The sequence below is a fragment of the Pan paniscus genome, chromosome 5 (genome assembly GCF_029289425.2).
Source record: "Pan paniscus chromosome 5, NHGRI_mPanPan1-v2.0_pri, whole genome shotgun sequence".
NCBI classification, from domain to species: domain Eukaryota; kingdom Metazoa; phylum Chordata; class Mammalia; order Primates; family Hominidae; genus Pan; species Pan paniscus.
In genome coordinates this window covers 154,292,692-154,319,421 of record NC_073254.2, presented here as the reverse complement: position 1 = coordinate 154,319,421, position 26,730 = coordinate 154,292,692, and positions in this window count along the sequence as shown.

The window sequence follows — 26,730 nt, the reverse complement described above, 5'->3', positions numbered from 1 at the left end:
CCAAGCTTAACCATGAGCGGAGATGGTTTCAGTGGCTCTTATGTCATCGCTAATAAGAGAGTTATTTTTACAGAAGACTGTCACTAGCAAAACGTAAGCTGCCTTTTACTTTAAAGGAAAGGTGCCAGCTTCTAAGCTCATCCTTTAATTACCTTGTACGTAACAGAAGAGGTTGTTAGTGTAGTGAACACGCCAGAACAGGGATGTGGAAGCCAAGTGTTCTCTATTCCAGCTATGGAAAGTTCAATGGCAGGTGTGGTCTGAAGCCAACCAGAGGATGCAGGAGATTGGAGAAGAGCTCTCCTTCCATTCAGGCTCACGGCAAAGCATGTTGCCTTCTTTCTTTTGCAAAATAACCACCGGATACTTCTCAGAGAGATGCTACGGAGATGCTTCAGCCTTGAACACCAGTGAGTCACGGTTTGTACAACTCAAGGGTGCTGCCAGCCCGCCTCTGCTCTCCCTCACAGTTTTTGTTTTCTTGGTATGATAATTAGTTGTTGGCTCCATGAATGTGTCTCCCAAGGAAGAAAAATGTGGGCACCTGTTATTTCTGGAATGAGTGTTCTATGCGTTCTATTGAGGTGAGCTATTCACTCAGAGTCCAAGAGGCGGCTGGCATATGGTCACCTAACACAGAGCTCCACTGCACTCACACTACGTGTTCACCAGACCAAGAGGAGGGAATGTGATTTTCACCTCCCACCTCCTGTCTTCTGTTGAGTTAAACAGAGTACAAGCTCTCTGGGTGGGTTGGGGGAGACTGGGGGAAGGACTTTTAGAGTTAGCAAAATCTTTAAAAAAAATACCAACGCCTGGGCCTTACTCCAGAGCCATGAGGCCAGCTGGGGCACTGGTGTTCTTTCTAAGTTCCCTAAGTACTTTCAATGAACAGCCAAGGTTGAGAAGCACTGAACTTGTCCATCAAGGTCCTTCCAAATGAAACAGAGCCCGGAGAGGCTGACAAATTGCCCCAGGGCTCCATGGCTTGTTAGCTAGTGTGCGTTTATCTGTGTGTCTGTCTTCTCACAGACTATGAAATCCTTGAGCACCTGAACCATGATGTTGATATTTAAATTCACGGGGCCTCCAGCTATAAATGTTTGATGAGGGCAAAAAGCTAGGAAGGAAAGGAGAACCAACATCTCTTTTTCCCTTGCTCCACAAAATCTCCCCAAGGACAATTATTGCTAACATAAACTTACTGTGAACTTTTTTAACCCCAAAACTAGTCATTAAATATCAGATTCCCAAAACATATGACCCATTCATTTCTGGAAAAATTGCATGAGTCAGAAAGGCCCCCAAATCCCAAGCCCAAAGACTTTACCCTAATTAATCCAGCTGTTTTAAGCTAAGCGCTTGACCTTGCTCACTACCTCATGCCTCACTAAGCTCTCATTTTGAGGAGTCTCATTTATTTCCCTAGTTACACTTGACACTTTCAAATTAATAGGCTGCTCAAAATGGCGTGTCTTCCTTTGGTATTAAGACTCCGAAGTGAAGGAAAGAATTATGGGAAGTGCATGCTGTGACTAAGGAGACAGAGGCCTAGAACCTGAGGTATTGCCGGGGCCTCAGCACAGAGTTCTAGAATGTTATGTGACTTTTCTGGTTCTATCCACCATCAAGTAAGCATCTTTCACCTGCTAGTCAGGTGGAATTCAAGTCAAATCCAGCCAATGTAGTGTGGTGTAGGGGCTCAGAATCAGAGCCATAGAACTGTTTGCAGCAGATAACTCAGTGCCCGGCCCATGTCCCCTCGCCCTGGCCACTCAGTGCATGCAGACCACCATTCCAAATGCCCAACTCTCCACATCTGCATTCCTTCACCTGAGAGCTGTCTCTGGACCCAATGTCCCCACCCAGGCAGCAGACTGGAAGTGCCAGACAATAAATATCCCCACCCCACCCCTACCGTGGCCTTCAAACCAGAACTAAACAGGAACTGGGCTTCCTGTGCCCTTTCCTTGCTGGTGTTTCGTAAGTTAATCCCCCAAATAATTGAATCCTTGTGTAATGATCTGCTCTGGGGAAACCCAAGGAAGACACTGTGGCCCGTCAATATACAGACATTTGAGTTTTGATATTTTGTTTATTTTTGAGACAGAGTCTCACTCTATTGCCCCAAGCTGGAATGCAGTGGTGCAATTACAGCTCACTGCAGCCTTAACCTCCCAGCCTCAAGTGATCCTCCCACCTCAGCCTCCTGAGCAGCTGGGACTACACCTGTGTGCCACTACACCTGGCTAATGTTTTTATTTTTTGTAGACACAGGACCTCCCTAGGTTGCAAGGGCTGTTCTCAAACTCCTGGCTTCAAGCCATCCTCCTGCCTCAGCCTCCCAAAGTGTTGGGATTACAGACATTACAGGGATGAGCCACAATGCCCAGCCTGATAGTTGATTTTAGAAAAGCCAGTTAACCTCTCTGACAGTGGCTGTCCTAGAGTATAAAATAAGGAAAGAATTTTGAAGTCCCACGTCTTCATAACAGCACGCAAAGGGCTGCATCACATGGCTGCCAATGCCCTCCCTCACTGACCCGCCTTTCTCCCTGGCCTCGCCTCCAAGTGTGCCTCTCCCCTACACTCCTCTCCAGCCACAGGAGTTCCTTTGAATTCTTGGAACATGCCCCATTCCCACTTGCCTTTGGGACTCACTCACGCTGTCCGTCTGCCTGGAACACGCTTCCTCCTTCTGCTTGCTTGGCTCAGTCTTACATATCCTCCAGCTCTCAGCTTAAATATCAGTTCCTGTAGGGAAGCCTTTTCTGTCACCCAGTCTAGGATTGCACTCATTATATGCTCCCAAATATAGTGCTCCCTTCATGGTGCTTGGTATGCCTAGTGCAATTCTCGTTTACTTTCCTGAGTCCATCTCATTTTCCAAGAATTGTCACCACTGGTCTTTATACTCCTGGAAGGCATGAACCCAATTTATTGTCTTGCTCTCTGCTGCATCTCTGATAGCCAGCCCAATGCCTTGCCATAATTGTTGAAACAAAATGCATGCTTATCTATTGAAAAAAAAATTTTTTTTTGAGATGGAGTTTCACTCTTGTTGCCCAGGCCGGAGTGCAATGGTGCCATCTCGGCTCACCACAACCTCTGCTTCCCAGGTTCAAGGGATTCTCCTGCCTCAGCCCCCTGAGTAGCTGGGATTACAGGCATGTGCCACCACGCCCAGCTAATTTTGTATTTTTAGTAGAGACGGGATTTCACCATGTTGGTCAGGCTGGTCTTGAACTCCCAACCTCAGGTGATCCTCCTGCCTCAGCCTCCCAAAGTGCTGAGATTACAGGCGTGAGCCACCTCGCCCAGCCTATTGAAAATTTGAGTTGGAGAATAAAAGGATTTTGGAATAAAAATTAAAACAAAGCTTCCCATCATAGGCTCCGCCTTATGTAGCTTGTACCTGTGGCAAAATACGGAGTTGTCTTCTATCAGTTCTTCTGCTTGAAGCCCAGGGAAAAGAGTGTATGTAAAAGATGTGCTTCCCTGTGGCTGAGAGCAGCTTTATCTTTTTATCCTAGTCTGGGCTATCATTTTTATTTTTATTTTTATTTTTATTATATTAGAGATGGAGTTTCACTACGTTAATGTTGTCCAGGTTGGCCTCGAACCCCTGGCTCAAGTAATCCTCCTGCCTCAGCCTCCTGAGTAGCTGGGACTACAGGGATGTGCCACCACACCCGGCTTATCATTTCTAACATGAAAATTTAAAAGTTAAATTTTAAATTTAACTGCGTTAAAGTAATCTAACCCAGTAACATGAAAATGTGAAGTTGGGCTGGGCACAGTGGCTTATGCCTGCAATCCCAGCACTTTGGAAGGCTGAGGCGAGCAGATAGCTTGAGCCTGGCAGTTCAAGACCAGCCTGAGCAACATGGCAAAACCCTGTCTCTACCAAAAAAAAATATATATATACAAAAATTAGCCTGGTATGGTGATGCACACCTGTGGTCCTAACTACTCCGGAGGCCAAAGTGGGAGTATCACTTGAGCACTGGAGACAGAGGTTGTAGTGAGCCAGATTGCACCACTGCACTCCAGCCTGGGTGACAGAATGAGACCTTGTCTCAAAAATTGAAAAAAAAAAAATGTGGAGTTGGAATTTGGAGAAGAAAGGTTAGTAGTTGGCCAAGCACAGTGGCTAATGCCTGTAATCCCAGCACTTTAGGAAGCTGAGGCAGGAGGATCACCTGAGGCCAAGAGTTTGAGACAAGCCTGGGCAACACAGCGAGACCCTACAAAAAATTTGAAAAATTAGCCAGGTGTGGTGATGTGCACCTGTAGTCCTAGTTGCTCAGGAGCCCAGCAGGTCAAGACTGCAGTGGGCCATAATTTCACCACTACACTCCAGCCTGAGTGACAGTGCCCAAGACCCCATCCCTCATAAAAGAAATAAAAATTAAAAATTAAAATTAAATTTAAAGGCTGGGTGCTGTGGCTCACGTCTATAATCCCAGCCCTTTGGGAGGCCGAGGTGGGCGGATCATTTAAGGTCAGGAGTTCAAGACCAGCCTGGCCAACATGGTGAAACCCTGTCTCTACTAAAAATACAAAAAAATGAGCCAGACACGGTGGCACGTGCCTGTAATCCCAGCTACTTGGGAGGCTGAGGCAGGAGAATTGCTTGAACCCAGAAGGTGGAGGTTGCAGTGAGCAGAGATCGCACCACTGCACTCCAGCCTGGGTAACAGAGTGAGACCCTGTCTCTAAATAAATAAATAAATAAATAAATTTTCTTAAAAGGGAAAAAAAATATTTTTAAACTCTTTAATGAACAGTTACCAGCAAACATTGTATGTAAGCAAGGTTTGCAAGCAGAAGCTACCATTTGTCAGCTGGTAAGGTCAATGCAACCTTCCTAGGTGATGGCCTTTCTGACATTCACTCCTTTACGCTTAAGGGTGTAATGGGCTTTATCTCAATAATCCCTAGATCCTCTGGGGATAGGGCTATGTTCATTTTTAAATTTTTTTATGTTTATTTTTATAATTTTTTAAATTTTGAGATGGGAGTCTTGCTACGTTGCCCAGGCTGGTCTCGAACTCCTGGCCTGAAGTGATCTGTCCTCTTTGGCCTCCCAAAGTGCTGGGATTACAGGCATGAGCCACCATGCCCAGCCAACGGATGAGGCTATGTTCAAAGTCACTCTCTCAGCCTTTTCTGACCACCAACAGACCCAAAGTCCACATTTCTTAGCACGGCATAGATGCCTTCTGGGGCCTAATTTTGCCTACCTTTCTCTCCCAGCTCGTCTTCCTCCATAGTCTGCCTCAGACTTTCCTTGTGTATTTATTTGCAGGCATAATGTCATTTCACGTCTCTGTGACGTTGTCCTTCCTATTCACCCAACCACAGAACTCTTCCCCACCCTTCCGTCAATTTTGCTTGCCAACTCCCATTCATCCTCTGAGACTCAACCCAAGCCCCAGGGCAGGCTTCTCTGAACGTCCAGATTTGGAAGCTCCTCTCTGGTTCCCACTGCCTCTGCTTTCTCATCAGCACAACATTCATGTGTTGAAAACATTCATTTGCTACGCCCCACCTACTCCATCCTGAACCACTCTCTAAGCTTTTAGAGGACAGGATCCATGTCTTCGTCTCATTAATGCCAAGCACAGTGCCTGTTACTATTCAATAAATGCTTGCTCAAATATATTATTTTGGTATTATCTAGCCCTGCTTGACTACCAGCAGACACACTTTCAATAAGTAACTGATGATTAATTTACTAAGAGATCATAATAAAAAAGTTTTTGCCAAATGCTCTTTATTTTAAGTACGTTCAATAAATTTGCACAGATTGGAAAAAGGAAATGTCTTGGCTTAAAAAATTTTCTCTATGATGTGCACTGGTCTTTCATTTTGAATGCCGTTTTCGCAGACAGCAGGCCTGATATGGAATACCTGGGCGAAGGGCACGCTTTCCAGGCATTGCACTACAAATCCTAACTTCTTTCTCACGTATGCGAATGTGTGGCAAGTATGTATGTTGATAATTCCTAAGAAGTCTGTATTCTATTTTAATCAAACTGAATAGGAGTAGTCCTTTGTTAAAATGAATGAAATCTGCAGTTAGGCACTGGAATTCATTTCCAAGGGAGGGGTTCTCCAAGAAGGCTTGCTCCAACTCCACCCTGGCGCCTGCCCTAAGGGCGCCTGCCCTAAGAGCGCCTGCCCAAGGCCAATGTGTCCACACCCCGGCCAGGAAAGGGTTGGGTCCCCTTCAAGGTTCAGCTGCAGCCCCTGGGGACAGGAGGCTACGACACCATTGGGCTAGTCCCAGGCTCTCTGCACAGCTTGAGGTTGGGTTTCTGGATCTCTGACGTTTTCAAACCTGGCACACTCTCCACATCCCCTGTAAACCGTAATACTACTATTTAGTGAGCTGTGATCAGACAGTTGCTGCACATTTGCATAATACCTACCCTCCTTGCACAGGTGGAGTAACTGAAACAATTTTTGAAATGATTTTCCCAAAGATGGTGCATAGCCATCCTGGGGTAACACCCGGAGGAGCTGATTCCAGACCTGCACAGGTGATGGGCGATGTATTAAAGCTGTGCTAATCATTATAGATTTTAAGTTTTTCACATATATCACCTCGTTTTATACCCACCAAACCCCTATTAAGAAAAAGGCGTCCTCCTCTTACTGATGAGCAAATTGAGACAGAGAGACAAAGTGAAGGCTGCAGAGGGGCATGGCCAGTAACCATGTAGTGGGGTGGGGACAGAAACCCATGTCTTGTCTTGATTCAGAACTCTGTCTACCCCTTCTCTCTCTCTCTGTCTCTCTCACTCTCTCTCTCTCTCTCTCTCTCACGCACACGTGCAGACACACACATAGAAATGCTTCGCTCCTGGGGAAAAAGGGAAGGGACAGGTAGGAAGAGAATCTGTGAAGAACCAGAAGTGTGATTTACATAAGACAAGTTTTTCATAAATATGCCAGGCACCATAAGAAATAAATTATAAAATCAGGCCGGATGCAGCAGCTCATGCCTGTAATCCCAGCACTTTGAGAGGTCAAGGTGCGCAGATCAATTGAGGCCAGGAGTTTGAGACCAGCCTGGCCAACATGGTGAAACCCTGTCTCTGCTAAAAATACAAAAATCAGGCCAGGCTTGGTGGCTCATGCCTGTAATCCCAGCTACTCAGCAGGCTGAGGCAGGAGAATTACTTGAATCTGGGAGGCAGAGGTTGCAGTGAGCTGAAATGGTGCCACTGCACTCCAGCCTGTGGGACAGAGTGCGACTCTGTCTCAAAAAAGAAAAGAAAATAAAGAAATTGTAAAATCACTCACTGATATTTGCATTACCAACTGAAGAGTCTGATAGGCCCCTAAGTTGGCTCACCGTAAAGATGGCTGAGTTTTCCCTTCTTTTCTATCCTAGTTTGCTCTCAAGTACAGACTACAAATATGATAAGACAAATGTGTTTGCAATTTTAAGCCATGCACAATGGTTTGCACCCGTAATCCCAGCTACGTGGGGGTCCAGGAGTTCCAGGCTATGTGAGCTATGATCCTGCCACTGCACTCCAGCCTGGGTGACAGAGCAAGACCCTGTCTCTTAATAAATAAAATAAAATATGTTTGCAATTTTAGCTCCATGAATAAAAGCATTCAAACTGAATTCTCCACTAACACCAGAAATTTGGCCTTAAATGAAGACTTACTGTCTCTTGCTGTGAAGTATGATATAATGTCTTAGATATATGAAGATCTCAAATGTCCACTTAGTTGAAGGCCCAACCGTTATTGTACTGTAGTAATAAGAGTGAGGCTGAGGAAAGAGTTTGAAGATAGCTCTTGTGAAATGAGCTACTGGTCTCATGAGACCTTTGCAGGAAGTGAAGTGCATAAGGAATGACTAAACCCTGCATAGAAAATGTTACCTTCATCCATGAAACAACATGGTTGGTTCCTATCACTCGCCCTAATGTGATAGCTGTTCGTCCTGGATTAACATCACGTTGATTAATGGTGCCAGTTAAAAGTCAAGGCATGCTGAGTGTTGACCCCATGGAAGAATGCAAAGCTATGTATATTTAATAAGGGGCATTAGAAAGGGCGCAGGACACTGAAAAGAGTTTTCTTGACACTCTTGGTAATTAAGGATTTACATCAGCAGGAGGTCAAGTCATGACAATTTCAGTCTTAATTTGTCAATAGGCAATCACAAATTGTAGTCACTGACTGCTTCACCACCAACTTCCTAGGTGGCAGTTGGCACATCCCTTTTCAGTATTAGAGAAACTGCCAATCAGGCTGGAATGACGTAGTACTCTATTTTCAAAGAAGAACATAATACATAGAAAAAAATTAGGTCAATATTTAGCTTCAGCATCTTCTGGCAGAAAATAATCTTAAACATAGAGGGGATGTATATTTACCTTAACCAAAGGCTCGTCATGTGTCATTTGCTGTTACAAATCGATCAGCCTTTATGTGCCATAAAGTAGCTCAGGGTCTTTGTCCCTGCCATCACCCTGTGGAGCTTTTCCCCAGTTATCCACATGGCTCATGCCATGGTCCTTCAGGCCTTCACTCACAGTCACCTTTCCAGAGGAGCCTTCTCTCCACCAACTGTAGCACTACCCATGCTGCTTTCTCATTTTCTTTTCTCCATAACCTACTCTGCTTATTTTGTTTCTTATCTTGCTCTCCTCACTAAACCATAAGCACCACGAGAGCAGGGATTTTTATCTTTGTTCCCCACTACTAAATTTCTGCTCATAGATGAATTCCTAATACATAGTTAGTCATTCAGTAAATATGTGTTGGACAGATGGATGGATGGATGGATGGATGGATGGATGGATGGATGATCACTGAAGCCAGGAATACTCTCAATTGGCTGGAATCTGACACTACAGATCCAGCAGCAAATAAAGGACAAGCATATTTCTCAATTCTTCTTTCTCTGCTTGCTGGCATCTATTAAACCATCCTCTGCACAAGCCAATCCTACCATTTCAATCCTGAATCCCTGTGTTGGTCATATCACTACATGGTAATTTCTTCACTTATCTAGGACAGCCATATGGTGATGATCCTTTGGGGAAATCCTTAAAGAATAGCATTATCTGATTTGGTAAAAGAGATTAAAGTGGTTACCAAAGATGTGTCTACATGCAATCTGAAGCCTTTACATGTGGTTGAACATAGTATCTGCCCTGCTGGGCCAAACTCTGCAGGTGGGTTAATAGTTCAATTATCAGTGGCACTTTTTATGTACTTAAGAACTATTCAAATTGGGCCATTCTGGCCAGGTGTGGTGACTGATGCCTGTAATCCCAGCATTTTGGGAGGCTGAGGTGGGTGGATCACTTGAGGTCAGGAGTTTGAGACCAGCCTGGCTAACATGGCAAAACCCCATCTCTACTAAAAATACAAAAATTAGCTGGGTGTGGTGGTGCATGCCTATAGTCCCAGCTACTCAGGAGGCTGAGGCATAAGAATCACTTGAACCTGGGAGGAAGAGGTTGCAGTGAGCCAAAATTGCGCCACCACACTCCAGCCTGGGCTACAGAGCAAGACTCTGTCAAAAAAAAAAAAAGGCCCATTCTAAATATATTTGATACTAGTTCTTTCTGTATGTACGTACCTAGGGACAGTGTGGCCATCAATGTCCTCACTCACAGGGGAATTCCCAATTGGTTGTATTGGGTCTTACTTTGAACAGAGGTTCCTGCAGGACACCACTCATCCTCATAAGATGTTCATGACCCCCTCACTCTATTGGAAGTGAGGTAGACTATGGACTTGCAGGAGTTTAGCACCCAAACATGGTAAGCAATCACAGGCAATGAGTAGGTGGGGAAAAAATGAGCCATTATTCAAAGGTTGTCAGAGAGTGGCTCCTGTAGGCCCTTATTAGACAAAAACCTGTGTCAAATCTGCTTCTGCTCAGCTCCCTGGTTCTGGAGGTGGAGTATCCCTCTTTTGCTCCCCATCCTTCTCCAGCTCTGTCCTCTGCAGTCCCAGTGACCCACCAGCCCTCTCCTCTCCCTTCTCCAGACCCAGTTTTTTTTGTTTGTTTGTTTTTGTCTTTGTTTTCTCTCTTTTGAGAAGGAGTTTCACTCTTGTTGCCCAAGCTAGAGTGCAATGGCGCGATCTCGGCTCACCGCAACCTCCGCCTCCCGGGTTCAAGTGATTCTCCTGCCTCAGCCTCCCAAAGTAGCTGGGATTACAGGCATGTGCCACCATGCCTGGCTAATTTTTTGTATTTTTATTAGAGACGGGGTTTCTCCGTGTTGGGCAGGCTGGCCTTGAACTCCTGACCTCAGGTGATCTGCCCGCCTCGGTCTCCCAAAGTGCTGGGATTATAATAAGCGTGAGCCATCATGCCTGGCCAGGCCCAATTTTATTTAAACTATGAGGTAAATTCTGCTCCATGAACCCTAAATGTTCCCGCTTAGGATGGTGTTTTCTTCTTCTTTTTTTAAATTATTTTATTAAGGAGCAACCCAGTTAGCTGATAGGACAGTGTTTTCTATGAGCCTTTGTTTCTGCTTCACTGTAGCTGCAGGAAGAGGAAATGGCACACCTAGAAAATGCACAAATTAATATTTCAAAATATAGTACTTCCCCATGCTTAATAAAATCATCCACATCCTTTACTCTGAGACCCATTTCTTCCTTGAGTTCTGCTCACTCTGCTCCAATACATGCCGGTCATTTACTCCATAGAATCACTTTGTCTGCAACATTCATTTGTCTCCATGTACTTGATCACCCCTGGCCTTGCTATAGTTTTTGTTTATTCCTTTTTAATGTATTTTTAATTAAGGTTTTGTTTAGTGTTTCTAACTATGTTATCAGCTCCTTCAGAACAAAGAACATCTCTAAAAATACTTTAGAAGCTACTGTGCCTTATACACAGTAAAAATATGCTGATTGATTGAGTCCCATTCTGGAAGAATCTGTGAGGTATACCTGACTAAGGGATGAGAAAAACTAATCAAAATGGATTACATGGTGGTTAATTTTATGTGTCACGTGACTGGGCCACGGGGTGCCAGATATTTGATCGAATGTTACTCTAAGTGTGTACATGAAGGTGTCTCTGATTGAATAAGGTATATTACCCTCTCCAGCGTGGGCGGGCCTCATCCAATCAGCTGAAAGCCTGAAAAGTACAAAAAAGGCTGAAGTGCTTGCAAGTAAGAGGGAATTTCCTCCTGCCTGCCTGTTTTCAGAACTGAACTGGGGCCGAATGCAATGGCTCCCACCCATAATCCCAGCAATTTGGGAGGCCTAGGCAGGCGTATCACTTGAGCCCAGGAGTTCAAGACCAGCCTGGCCAACAGGGTGAAACCCTATGTCTATATAAAAAGAAATTAAAAAAAAAAACTGAACTGGAACAGTCTTTTCCTGGGTCTTGAGCCTGCCGGCATTCAGACTGGAACTCTACCATCAGCTCTCCTAGGTCTGCAGTTTGCCAACTGTAGATCTAGAGTCTTGTAAGCCTCCATAATTGGGTGAGCCAATTCTGTATAATAAATCTATATCTATGTCTATGTCCATATCTTTATCTATGTTTTTCTCCTATTAGTTCTCTTTCTCTGGAGAACCCTAATGTACACAAAAGTTTATATTTAAAAGAACTTTCCTATCCTGAGTATTATCTTTGTTGCTTTTTTAAAAAAATATTTATATATTATATTTTTTTCCTTCGAGCACACCCTGATATTATTTTGTTTTATTTTGTAATGTTTTTATTGTTTTTTAAAATTTTTCTGGGTACATAACAGGTGTATATATTTATGGGGTACATTAGATGTTTTGATACAGGCATGCAATGTGAAGTAAGCCTGAGTATTATCTTTGGAGGTCCAGATACAAAATGTAAGGTAGGAATTACACAACCTAAAGAAACAAAGAGGCAAAGTTCGAGAAGAAAGTTGACACTGATGATGATTTTGTTTTTTTGAGACGGGTTTTCATTCCTGTCACCCAGGCTGAAGTGCAGTGGCATGATCTCGACTCACTGCAACCTCTGCCTCCTGGGTTCAAGTGATTCTCTGGCCTCAGCCTCCTGAGTAGCTGTGATTGCAGGCATGCACCACCACACTCAGCTAATTTTTGTATTTTTAATAGAGATGGGGTTTCACTATAGTAGCCAGGCTGGTCTTGAACTCTTGGCCTCAAGTGATCCTCCCACCTTGGCCTCCCAGAGTGCTGGAATTAGAGGTGTGAGCCACCGTGTCGAGCCTGATGATGATGATAATAAAGATTTGACAATTCGCTATGTTCCAGATATTGTTCTAAATCCTTTACACATTTGAGCTCATTTAATCCATACAATAAATAGTCTATATGATCTACATTCATGTTGAGAACGTTCATGTGTAGCATAACTGAATGTACTTACTATGAATAGTGTTGAGCAAAATAAAAATTGAAAGATAAACTTTTCGAGTGTAATTTTCCTATTAAAGGCCTTAATACTCACCTGGGGGAAACAGCCTATTGCATGATATTAAAGGCATTTGCATTTTGTTGTAGTGTTCTAAAGCTCTCCATTGCTGAAGAAAAGGATTTCCACTCAATTAAATCATGAAGCAGAAGATTATGCAGTTTGAATCTCAAGATGTAAAAGGTCTGAAGAGACTGCATATAGGTAAGAACTAATTGAAAATAAGAAGAAGGCCTGTGCTATGATATACGTTGATACAGTGGCAGTCAGGTTATTTCTTTTCCTTTGTTCCTTTGTTCCTTTGTGTGTTTGCCCTGAATGATACAACTTATTTTCAATAGAAATAAATCATGCATCCTCAAGTTGGATGTGGCTAACTGGGTGTAGAGGGTTTTGGTCCATGAGTAGCACACAGTCTAACATCTGCTGTTACACTTTGTTTACTTAGAATATAAATTAAATTCCTGAGCTGGTACACAAGCCAGTGTATAGACAGCAGGCTAAATTTGTTACGGTTGAAAAAAGTGAAACATGGTGTATCTTCAAAAAAGTTATTAAGATGTAAATTTGGGTAGAATAAAGCCTAGTGTATTGATTAGTAAATGTTGTTATTTAATCTGATTTTTTCAGTAAATTTCAGTTGATGCAGTTTAAGGGCTCAATGGAATAAAAAGAAATGGAAGGAAGTAGTATTAAATTCTCAGCCTACTTCGGTTGTTAATTTCCTTTTAGCTCAGGGAAAATATAATAACCTCTAGGTGGTTCATTTTATTCTATATTTGAAAAATAGAGGCCCTGCATGGTGGCTCATGCCCATAATCCCAGCACTTTGAGAGGCTGAAGCAGGAGGATCACTTGAAGCCAGCAATTCAAGGCCAGCCTGGGCAACATAGCAAGATCTCATCTCTATTAAAAAGTAAAAAACAAAATTCTCTAACAATTCAAGCATTTTAAAAAAGTTAAAAATAAAAGAAACAAACAAAAAAATTAGCTTTGTGTGGTGGCACACATTTATGGTCCCAGCTACTGCAGAGGCTGAGGAGAGAGGGTAGCAGGAACCCAGGAGTCTGAGGCTGCAGTGAGCTAGGACCGTGCCACTGCCCTTCAGCCTGGGCAACAGAATGAGACTCTGTCTTTTTTTTTTTGAGATGCAGTTTCGCTCTTTTAGCCTGGGCTGGAGTGCAATGGTGTGATCTTGGCTCACTGCAACCTCTGCCTCTGGGGCTTAAGCGATTCTCATGCCTCAGCCTCCCGAGTAACTAGGGCTACAGGCTTGCGCCACCACACCCGGCTAATTTTTTGTATTTTTAGTAGAGACAGGGTTTCACCACATTGTCCAGGCTGGTCTCGAACTCCTGACCTCAGGTGATCTACCCGCCTCGGCCTCCTGAAGTGCTGGGATTACAGGCGTGAGCCACCACGCCTGGCCTACCCTGTCTTATAGTAATAGCATTATGGTGAATTATGGTGTTTCATTTTCCAAGTGAGCCTTTGGTGATTAGATCATTTGATAAAGCCATGGAGTTCATTAGGATGAGTGTACCTCCAAAACCCATCTGAGCCCCCTTGCCTTCACTGAATATGTACCCCAACATATTCACACTGATCGCCACAAGGTAGGCTGATAAAAGAGCATAAACAGAGTGGCATGTGGTTGATGCTCATAAAATAGTTGTTGAATGAACTTTGTTCATTTTATTTTTTGAGACAGGCTCTCACTTTGCCACCCAGGCTGAATGCAGTGGCGTGATCATAGCTTACTGCAGCCTTGATCTCCTGGGCTCAAGCAATCCTGCTTTCTCACTTCCAAGTAGCTAGGACTATAGGCACACACTACCCGACTAATTTTGTTTCTTTGTTTTGTAGAGACAGGATGTTGTCATGTTGCCCAGGCTGGTCTCCAACTCCTGGCCTGAAGTAATGGCCCTGCCTTGGCCTCCCAAAGTGCTGGAATTACAGGGGTAAACCACCATGTCCATGAATGTTGGTTAAAATTGCAATCTCCAATGTCACATTTTTAGCTGGGTGTGGTGGCACGCACCCTTAGTCCCAGCTCCTTGGGAGGCTGAGGCAGGAGAATCACTTGAACCCGGGAAGCGGAGGTTGCATTGAGCTGAAATCATGCCACTGTGCTCCAGCCTGGGCAATAAAGAAAGACCCTGTCTCAAAAAAAAAAAAAAAAAAAAAAATTAACATTACATTTGGCAGTAGTCAGTGATAACCGTCATTGCTTTTTAGCTAAATTTGGTTCTTTTACATTATAGAATATATCTGAGTATAAAACAATAGGAATCTGAATGAAACTAAAAATAGTCATTTAACATGTGTAACTGATCTGAATGGTTCCATGACACTTGAAGTGTGATAAATGCTGTTCAATTACCAGACACACACACACACACACACGCACACACACACGCACAGGCTTCCAGGCCTAGAGGAAACCCACATCCAGGCTTCACTGCATAGCAGAGCTGCCCATTTTGCACCACCTGGGACCTAGACTTGAGAAAACCACAGCCTGTTTGAAATTGGCTCCCAAGAGCCTAACAATTTCTTTCTTTCTGCTGTCTTTTTGGTGGGGAACTTAAAAGAAAAAGCTGTTAGATATCCCTGGAGGCAATGGAGAGCCTAGAAGAGGACTCAAAAGGCTCCATCTAGCCCACAGATGGCTTTTTTAATAGCGTTTAAAGTTTTAAAAATTGGGACATTTTACGCAAATATATGGTTTTGCAACTTCTCTTGAAATGTCAGAGAATCTGGCATCCCTGGACCAATATTCCATTAGGCAATACTTGGAGCTGTTTTGCAGCCACCCTTTTCAAAGGTCCCCATTTACCTCGGTTTCTTACAGCGCCTAACTGTCTCATTCATTTCCTTTACTCATCCAGCCCTTAACAAGTGTTTTGTTTTGTTTTGTTTTGTTTTGTTTTGTTTTGTTTTTGAAACTGAGTCTCACTCTGTCTCCCAGGCTGGAGTCCAGTTGCACGATCTCGGCTCACTGCAACCTCTGCCTCCCAGGTTCAAGTGATTCCACTGCCTCAGCCTCCTGAGTAGCTGGGATTACAGGCACCTGACACCACACCCGGCTAATTTTTGTATCTGTAGTAGAGATGGGGTTTCACCATGTTGGTCAGGCTGGACAAGTTTTAAATTGCTGACCCAAGCCTAGACATTGGCGGTGAGAGTGGGAGTTCCATAACAGTGAGAAAAACCTCAAAAGTGTCAATTAATTTATCAGTGTGATTGTAGCATCAGTTCCTACAATGTCTAGTATATTTGCACTCACAACTGCCCTCTCTTTCAATTTCCCATAGTAAGAAGCAAATAATTGCATATAATTTATTATGGGTTTGGCATTGTTTCAAAATTCATATATTAACTCATTTCAGTCTCCAGAACAACCCTATAAAGTAGGTACTTTTTTAATCTCCATTTTCAGATGAGGAAACTCAGGGGCAAAAGTTAAGTAACTTGACCAAGATCACATTGCTAGTAAGTAGCAGGGCCAGGAATTGATTCTATATAGTCTGACTCTAGAGTCTTGGCTTTTAGCCACAACAGTATGCTTCCATGTTACATATGCATTCAGGGTTAAAAATTCAATTATTGGCCAGGCATGCTAACCCATGCCTGTAATCCCAGTACTTTCGGAGGCCGAGGTGGGAGGATCGCTTGAACCCTGGAGTTTGAGACCAGTCTGGGCAACATAGTGAGACTCTGGCTCTACAAAAAAAAAAAAAATTAATTTAATTCTTCAAAATATCTCTCCATGTCTATGAAAAGTACTCCAGATACCCAAAGCTGAACTGGTTTCTCCTCCTCAGGGCTCCCAGACACTCTGTGCTTACTGCCACCACAACACTCATCACATAGCCCTGAAATTGCCAGCCAGACTTGCAGTCTAACTCTTAAGCAAGGAGAATATCTTATTCACCAGCATGTGGTATGTAGCACACATCCAGTGTTTATTGAATGGCAAAGTAAAGTGTGTGCTTTTTCACTCTTGTATTGCTACCCTCTTGGACCAAATGGTCATCATGTCAAAATTGGACCAATTAACAGGATATTGAATGGTCTCATTGCCTCTGGACTTTCATCTTTCCAAAGCAAATTCTCCGCAAATGCAGATAATAATAGCTTGTTCTCAAAGATGTAAAAATGTAATGAAAAAATGCTTATAGAGTGCCTAACCCAGGTGAGTGCCTGGCACTTAAAAGTAATTAGCAATATAGTGCTTACTCTTGTAGGTAATACTGGAATATTTCATTCAAAATCTTTTATATGGAGTCACCCCCAGACCCAACTTAAACTCCTGCCTGCAGCCCTGTACATGTGACTCCTTTCTCATCTTCAACCTGTGTTCCTCCATCTGGCATAAATGAGACAGTACCAAAAACCACAGAATAAGTGGGTTTTGGCTCCCCAGGAGGAGAAGTTATACTTAAGGACTTGGGGTGCACTGTGAAGGGGGAACATTATTATATGTTAATGCTTATGAGCATACATTACGGAGTCTACTGCAAAATTTCCAATAATTTTTCAAAAGATAAAACATAAGACTTAAAGCATTCTTACTTGCAGATGACTACTCCAGGTTAATACCCTCAGACTTCTCTAGAAACTAGGTCAACTGCCCTATGAAAGTACTGTCTGGCACCCAACAGATGCTCAAAACCCTTACTGCCTGCCAAGCTCTGCGTCACTGGTTTCAATGAGAACTTCCTCTGTGCATGTTTTCAAGTAAGAATAAGAACAATAATAATAGCAATAGCCAACCCTTACTGATCTTCTCCAGTGTACCACGCTCCCTGCTAGGCAACTTATATATGTTATGTCTTAATTTTCTAACAATTCAGAGACATAGGTACAACTATTATCTCCTCTTTATAGATGGAAAACAGGCTTGGAAGGCTCAAATAACATCCCAATTCACATAGCGTAGCTGTCTTCTGGTGAAGAGAGATTCAGACCCCAGACTGAATCTTTTTGCCATTAGGCCACATTGCCTCCAGTCCTATAACCCACTGTTTCATTATTATTCTTTTTATTAAAAAGAAGTTTGTCTCTGCCATGAGGAAAGGATATTTCGCTATTATTCTCCTGTTTATTTAAATATACATGTTGAATCCTTGAGATAAAGAGGTGAAACCCTCATATCCTTAATTTAGACTATTTCTCCTTCCTCACCCACACATTGATGGTATACATCTAGTAGACTAAGTAAATACGGCTTAGCATATATACCATTAAAAACAGAAGAAAGTTTTAGTTCAGATCCTTCCTTTTTCCTGAAGACTTCATGTTTGTGCACTATCTAGAATGCCTTGCAAGAAAACATAAATTTATTTAATTAAGTTATTATTTTTATTATATAAAAGTATCATTTTTATATAAAATAAAAATTTTATATAAAATAAAAATTATCATTTTTATTATATGAAAATAATATATTTATTATTTTATTATTTTATTTATTATTATTTTTGAGACAGGGGCTTGCTCTGTTGCCCAGGCTGAAATGCAGTGGCACCATCTCAGCTTACTGCAACCTCTGCCTCTGGGGTTCAAGTGATTCTCCTGCTTCAGCCTCCCAAGTAGCTGGGACTACAGGCATGCACAACCATGCCTGGATAATTTTTTGTATTTTTAGTAAAGACAGGGTTTCGCCAGGTTGGCCATGCTGGTCTCGAACTTCTGACCTTGTAATCCGCCTGGCTTGGCCTCCCAAAATGCTGAGATTACAGGCATGAGTCACCGCGCCTAGCCCAAAACATAAATTTATATTACATTTTAAAAGCCTTTCAATAGTCCATTTCATTATAAAAATGGTACACACTGGGTAAAAATAAGAGTATTCCAGCATAAATACACTTTAAGCCCTTTCAGAAAGGCTGAAATATTGGCACTCTGTTCCACTAAAGCTGACAAGGAATACTAAGCAGCACTCTCTAGCAAAACCCTATACTAAATATTAAAAAAGTATTATAAAGTGATAGGCTAGATAAGCAATAAGTATGTTTAAATATAGATAAATAAATAAAAGAATTTTATAAGAACATTTGGTCTCCACCCACCCCATTCAATAGCTTCTGTCCAATTGTGAAGTCTGTACCTCAGTGACAGGAGAGTGTGAAAAGTAAAGCGAAATCAAATAGGAAACACAGTCACTTCAATGGGCTTAACTATTTACAATATCTGACTTTTCACAATTCAAACAATTCTGGGTTTCCTACATCTTTCCAAAGTAACCAGCTTCTATTCAGAATGTGCTATTTTATATACATACATACATATATATATATATATATATATATTTTTTTTTTTTTTTTTTTTTTTTTTTTTGAGACAGAGGCTTTCTTTGTCTCCCAGGCTGGAGTACAGTGGTGCAATCTCAGCTCACTGCAACCTCTGTCTCCCCGGTTCAAGTGATTCTCCTGCCTCAGCCTCCTGAGTAGCTGGGATTACAGGTGCGTGCCACCACGCCCAGCTAATTTTTGTATTTTTAGTAGAGACAGGGTTTCACCATGTTGGCCAGGATGGTCTTGAACTCCTGACCTCGTGATCCACCTGCCTCGGCCTCCCAAAGTGCTGGGATTACAGGCGTGAGCCGCTGCACCCAGCCAGAATATGCTGAATATGGAATTATTTTTCTGGTTCCATATGGAAAAGTTTAAATTTTTTATTCAATTTTTTGTAGGTCTCTTTACTTTAGGAACTGATGGAAAGTTTCATGAAAATCTTATGATGCAACTTCAAATTTTTCTAATCATTAGCAGATCCTTTTTAGATAAGTTTATCTCTTGATTAAGAGGGTTACTTTATAGGGAGAGGCTACTTGACTGATATTGCAATCAGTAATGGAAAAGAAAAAGTAAAAGAACAGTCACGAAAAAGAGTAGCTACAATCTCTTATGCAGATTTTGTATGTTTAGACTACTATAAAAATAAGCACTGAAAAATTAGTCAGAACCTAAAGAAGTGTGATAGACACTTAGTCCTGAACTCAGTGCCTAAGGAATAATTGAATTCCCAACAAATACTGGTTGTTCTATGGATTCATGAGTACGTTTTACCATATTTTCTATTTTATTCTGTGTAGATTTCATGTATATCTGTGATTGGCTAAATTTAGAATGGAAATGTCATTCACTATGATGTAACCTTGAGCAAGTCGGTCTCTCTCTGTGGGCCTCAATTCCATCATCTATAGAATGAAGGATTTGGGTGAGAATATCTTCAAGTTCCTTCCAGCTCTGCTACATTCTACAATTCTAGATACTGACTGTGGTCAAATACTGCTCTTTGTAAATTTCCTAGCACAAGGCATGGTGCCTAAAATTTATGAAATACACAATCAAGGATAAATGAATAGAAGCTTTCAAAGGAGGAAGTAAAATACCTGGTGAAAATGAGACGGTTTAGGTGCCTAGCTAAGCTATAGGATGTTAAATGTTTTTCAGCTTTACTGTAAGACATGCTTGTTGTGGTAAATGCATTATAGAAACTTAGAAAAAGAATGAGGCTGGACATGGTGGCTCACGTCTGTAACCCCAGTACTTTGGGAGGCTGAGGTGGGAAGATCACTTGCACTCAAGACTTTGAGACCAGCCTGGGCAACATAGGGAGATTCTGTCTCTACAAAAATTTGTGTTTTTTTTAATCAGCCTGACATAGTGTCTGTAGTCCCAGCTACTCAGGAGATTGAGGTGGGAGGATCTTTTGAGCCCAGGAGGTTGAGGCTGGAGTGAGCCATAATTGCACCACCGCACTCCAGCCTGGGAAACAGAGTGAGGCGCTGTCTAAAAAAAGGAAGAAAGAAAGATAGAGATAGAGATAGAGACAGAGAGAGAGAGAGACAGAGAGAGAGAAAGAGAGAGAAAGAAAGAAAGAAAAGAAAGGAAGAAGAAAAGAAATAGACTTCCCCATCTACCTCCTTCTGTAGTAACTAGTTTTATATTTGGTGATATATAACCTTCCATTTCTTTCTCTATGCTCATACAAAATAAAATGTTGTGTTTTTTTTTGGGGGGGGTGTTTTTTGTTTGTTTGGTTTAGTTTGGTTTTTGTTTTGTTTTTTTGAGACAGGATCTGGGTGTGTTGCCAAGGCTGGAGTGCAGTGGTGCAATTACAGCTCACTGCAACCTTGGTCTCCCAGGCTCAAGTGAGCCTCCCATCTCAGCCTCCTGAGTAGCTGGCACCACAAGCGCACTCTACCATGACTAGCTAATTATTGCATTTGGTGTAAAGATGGGGTTTCACCAATGTGGCCCAGGCTACTCTGAAACCCCTGGGCTCAAGTGATCCACCCACCTCGGCCTCCCAAAGTGCTAGGATTATAGGCATGAGCCACTGTGCCCGGCAACAAAATGTTTTTTCTTTAGAAAACATTAGGATATGTTTTTAAGTTGACAACATATTATGAAAATGTTTAAATTCATACTTTTTGATAGCTGCAAGATATTCTTTAGTATAGTTATACAATGTGTTAAACCATGACCTTATTTTCCCAAATTCTTGCTGTTCCAACCAATCCTATAGTAAGTATTCTTATACTATATTATTCCTAGTATTTCTATAGAGTCATGCATACTGGTGTTCATATTTTCAATTTATTCTTGAAAGTAAAGTTACCAGGTCAGTGGATAGGCACATTGTAATTTTATATAATATTGTTTGATTATTTTCAAAAATATTTCTACTACCTCCAACTATATGCAGAAATACTGCAGAGTTTTGCATGTTTTGAATGCATAACTATTTAATATTTTCCAGTCCAATAAGTGAAAAATGGTATCTCACCATTTTAAATTGCATTTTACTAACCACCAGAAATTTTAGTATCTCTGTATATATTTATTTGTGTACGTTTTTGTTATTCTGCATTATGCCTTTACTGATTTGCTTTTTATATCTTAAGCATATTTTCTATTAAGCTAGCTGTCTTTTTCTTATACATTTATAGGAGTTTTTTTGTATGGTAGTTATATCGATCCTCTGTCCCATGGGTTGACAGAGATTTTGAAAACTTTTCCCAATTATTATTTACTGAAAAAGCAATATAACAATATTCACTTTTGACGTGGAGATTAAGAGTGCCTTAGTACCAGAAATAGTTCCACATGATAAAATGACTGCTATGGACTGAATTATGTCCCCAAAATTCATATGTTAAAGCCCTAACCCTGAAATGTGGTGGTACTTAGAAATGAGGACTTTGAGAATTAGGCTTAGATGAGGTCCTGAAGGTGGGGTCTTTAAACTAGGATTAGTGCCCTTATAAGAAGAAACACACTCTCTCTCTCCCTGCCATGTGAGGACACAGTGAGAAGACAGCCAAATACAAGCCAGGAAGAAAGCCCTTACCAGAAGCCAACCATGCTGACACCTTGAAATTGGACTTCAGCCTCCAAAAACTGTAAGAAAATAAATTTCTGCTCTTTAAACTATCCATGCTATAGTATTTTGTTATGGTAGCACAAGCTTACTAAGACAATAAGATTCAAAACTCAGTGATTATATTGCCTACAAGAGAGCAGCACCTCTCAGCTTCTTCGCCAATTATTTATTTCAATTTGAATGCTTTCAATCTAAACTATTAGCCATTTACTAACCCAGTATGTCTTTTGGCATCCCCGTACTCTCATGTGTTGAGCATGAACCGTGTTCCCAGGAATGAGGAATGGGGTATGGGGGAGATATAGATGAGTGGATAGGTAGACAGATAGATAGATGATAGATAGATAGATAGATAGATAGATAGATAGATAGATAGATAGACGGACAGATAGATAGGATAGGATAGATATAATCTGCGTAATGAACTACCTTAAACTTTTTTTTTCTTTTTGAGACAGAATCTCTCTCTGTCACCCAGGCTGGAGTGCAGTGGCCCAATCTTGGCTCACTGCAAGCTCCAGCTCCCAGGTTCAAGTGATTCTCCTGCCTCAGTCTCCCAAGTAGTTGTGATTACTGGTGCCTGCCACCACGCCCTGCTAATTTTTGTATTTTTAGTAGAGATAGGGTTTCACCATGTTGTCCAGGCTGGTCTTGAACTCCTGACCTCAGGTGATCCACACGCCTCGGCCTCCCAAAGTGCTGGGATTACAGGTGTGAGCTGCCGCGCCCAGCCTCAAACTTGGTAACATAAAACAACACCAAGTTATTAGGCTCACAGAATCTATTTCTACTTCACAAAGTCTGGAACTCCAGGTGAAAAATCTCAAACAGTTGGGATGACTCAAATATTTCAAGGCTAGAATCATTGGAAGGTTTTCTACTCATGTATCTGGTGCCTGGGCTGGCATGACTCAAAAGTTGGATTCAGCAGAGACCGCCAACCCATCAACCAAATGCCTACTCCTGACCTCTTCATGTGACTTGGGCTTCCTCACATCATGGTGGTTTCTGGATAGCCAAACTTCTTACATAGTAACTCAGGACTCTAAGTGAGAATGTTTTAGTGAATAAGGCACAAACAACATGGCATTTTGTAACCTAGCCTCAGAAGTCACACAGCATCACTTCCACTGTACTGGATTAGCTGAAGTGGATAAGCCCACACAGATTCAAGGGGAGAAGACACAAACTTCTGTCAACGGGAGCAGAATTAAAGAATTTACAGCCATGTTTTAAAACTGTCACATATAAATATGTGAATAGACATAGTTATACGTTCACATATGTGTGTATATTAATTCCTTTTGAAATTCCCTTTAATTCTCACAACAAACTAATTATTAAGAAGTATTTTATGATTTTGTTTATTTTAGCTTGCTCAGGATCACATAGCTAGTAAGCAGGAGAGGTAGGTTTCAAATCCATTTATACTAAACAATAGTGACTTGATGGGAGAGACCCCATTAGTTCTAATGCTCTTTATTGCCACTCTAATAAATTTTGAGTTCATACTATATTTAGGATATCTAATTTCCCTTGAAAACAAAGTGGGCCAGATGAGATGAAATTGTGCTCAATTTAAATAAGCTTATTTTACAAAACAGATAAACCTCAGGTAGACTTTGAGAGAGTTTCAAATAGAGGACAATCATGTTCAGGAACCAATTCACCTGAAGGCGCAGCATTTTCTAGAATAGCAGCATGTGAGGCTCCTGGGTGGGTTCTTTGTCTCTTTGCTGGGGTGGCTGCTGCTACTAGACGTATCTGCCCAGCTCACGCTCCCTTCTCTGCAAGCCTCAGCTGATTTGAATTATCAGAGAAATTGACTCAGCTCTTTGTTTCATGGTGCACATGGAGAGATAGCCAAAGATCATGCCTGCAGAGTGGAGAAAACAGGACTCCAGCTACTAATTTCTCCCTAGCTTCTTTCAATCAATACCAATCACAATAGCCTATTCCATCATGTACATATAGCCTGGTGAGACGGTTGACAGGAGCAACCTGCCCACGTCATGTTTCATTTGTGCTGTACATAGAGAAGTAATTGACGAACACCTTTTGGACAAGTCAAGTTAAAAATATAACCTTCTGCCCTATCAGTTAAGAGATCATTTGAACCTAATCTCAAAGGTTGAATGTTGAAAGAAAAAAGAGAGGAGTAACTAATAACACCCCCAAAAATGCATCTTACAAAAAGGCTATAAAATTCACTCCATCTGTAGTTTCTACTTCATTTCTCAAGGTCATTCTCAAGGCAGTCCAATTCATAGATGATAACGACCTTAGCAGGATGTTCTGCTGACCTACTCTATTCAAACTGCATGTGTACCTATATGTGTGTGTTTCTGCACGAGAATGCATGTCCGTATGTTTTCTAGGTCTCTAGCAGTGAGATTTACACAATGACAAAGTCTTGCTGATTTACACAATGACAGTCTTGCTGCAACACTGAAAATTCCCTGACTGACGAGACAAGAAATCACTATAATAAGGAAGGTCAGATCAAAAGGGAATTTAAAGGAATAGATTTTCTTTAAAATAAACAATCTTTGCAGGTTCTAATTCCTTTGTATGATTTAAGCAAGGGAATAGAAATAACTGTGCAGATGTGAAATCTGGGAAAGCTGTAAAATTCATTGTTGATGTTGAATGAATTATCACTAATATTCAAATGAGCAATTACTAACAAATTGATTTGTCCCCTTGGGCTACATGTTGTCACATTGCCATAAGAAAGAGAGGATTTCTTTATAGCTTTGTGTCAGAAAAGGTTATGTCATAAACATCTTTGACACCATTTTACCATATAGAGCCAAGGAGGGAAAAAAGAGAGAGAGTGTGTGTGGGTGCCTGCGTGGGTGAAGGGGCCCAGGTGAAAAGCGAGTAACAGAGACATAGGGAGGTGGCATGCATTTTTAATCAGCTGCTACTGTTTCTCTTGAACTGAGGAACTAAATTTTCTAATTACATCAAAAACGTTTCAGGTAAGAGAGATAAATAAAATCCAGTTTTAGATGATCTGGCTAAAACCATATTTCTGGAAAAAAATGGAATGCCTTACATATGGATTAAATAGTATCATTAGATGAAATTTGCCAGGACAAATGCAGTTTGTTTCATTGGTTTGTTCTTTTTCTTGTAAGTGTAATGACCAGAACATACCTCATATTCAATAAGGTGTCAAATCAATTAACGCTGGAAATATTGCTTGACTTTTTGCCAATTAAAATAATAAAATAGTTGATAAATGCTGACTCTGTAAGAAAACTGTATATCTATAAATTGCCCTGTTTTTGCTAACATAGTGAAAATGGAAACAAACCACAAGTATGGAACACTTTAAGTCTTATTTAGTCTCTTATAGACAAAAAGGAGCATAATCCTTTGCTTCTTGCATCTTTTTGAAAAATTCTATGAATCAATTCTGGTATTGATTTTTTTTTAACAGATGGAGTCTCCAGGGTGGAGTTCAGTTCAGTGGCACGATCATAGCTCACTGCATCCTTGAACTCCTGGGGCTCAATTGATCCTCCTGCTTCAGCTGCTTAAGTAGCTGGGAAGGCAGGTACGCATCATTATGTCTTGCTAATTTTTAAAAATTCTGTAGAGATAGAGTCTCACTATGTTGCCCAGGCTGGTCTTGAAACTCCTGATCTCAAGCAATCTTCCCACCTCAGCCTCCCAAAGTGCTGGGATTATAGGCATGAGCCACCATGTCTGGCCTTTTGATTATTTTTGTTTCTATATAATTATTTCTTTCAAAGAAAACTATATAATGAACTGTTTTAGGGTTTTCATAATGTAACATTTCCTCTGATATACGCATACATTAAGTGAAAAAAGATCTAATTTGGTAAAACCAAAAAATTTCAAATTTTTTTAAAAAGGGACTTTTGGCCAGGCTTGGTGGCTCACACCTATAATCCCGGAACTTTAGGAGGCCAAGGCGGTCAGATCACTTGAGTTCAGGAGTTTGAGACCAGCCTGGGCAACATGGTGAAACCCCATCTCTACAAAAACCACAAAAATTAGCTGGGCATGGTGACACGCACCTGTAGTCCCAGCTACTCGGGAGGCAGAGGAGGAAGGATCGCTTGAGCCCAGGAGGTTGAGGCTGCAGTGAGTCATGATCACACCACTGCATTCCAGCCTGGGTGACAGAGAGAGACCCTTTCTCAAAAAAGCAAATAAAATAAAATTAAAAAGGGTCTTTTGCATGTACAAAAACAAACCCATAATCCCCAGCAGGGTTTCCTAATTCTTCATTAAATACATCACTACCACTGTGGCTGGAGTTTTAAGCATATGATCGAGTCACTCAGGCCAAAAAGGAATGTAAAACATTTCTCATGAGGTGATGTATTTTTATCCCTTTCTCCTTAGGGACATTTGTCACTAAACAGATACTTCATTGTTTGTTATCTTTTGTGTATTCTGGGGTGCTATCGAAAAAAATTACATTCCATTCAACAACTAAATGTATCACACAAAAACACTTTAATCTATGGGAAGATAGACTTTCTAAAAAGTATTACAGTGGCATATGCCTCTTGCTTTAGTGAAACAAAGAAATGTAGAGTTATTTATTATTTTGCAAAACCCTTTCAAATATAATTTGGTACTGACAATTCCTTTAGGAGGTAGGTGAAGAAGCATTTTATTATTATTATTTTACAGATGAAGAAACTGAGGCTTAGTGCGTTGAGGGAACTTGTTGAAGTTTGCACAATTAGGGAATGGAAGTGAGGTAGAAGATGTTCCAAATCAATACAGCAGTCTTTCCACCCCAGGTACATATTGGTAGTTAGTCCTACCTAGCTACTTTATTTTATTCTTTGTGTGACAGCCTAAACAATATTGTTGGGAGGAAAAGTAGGTATACCACAAAAAAAATCAAA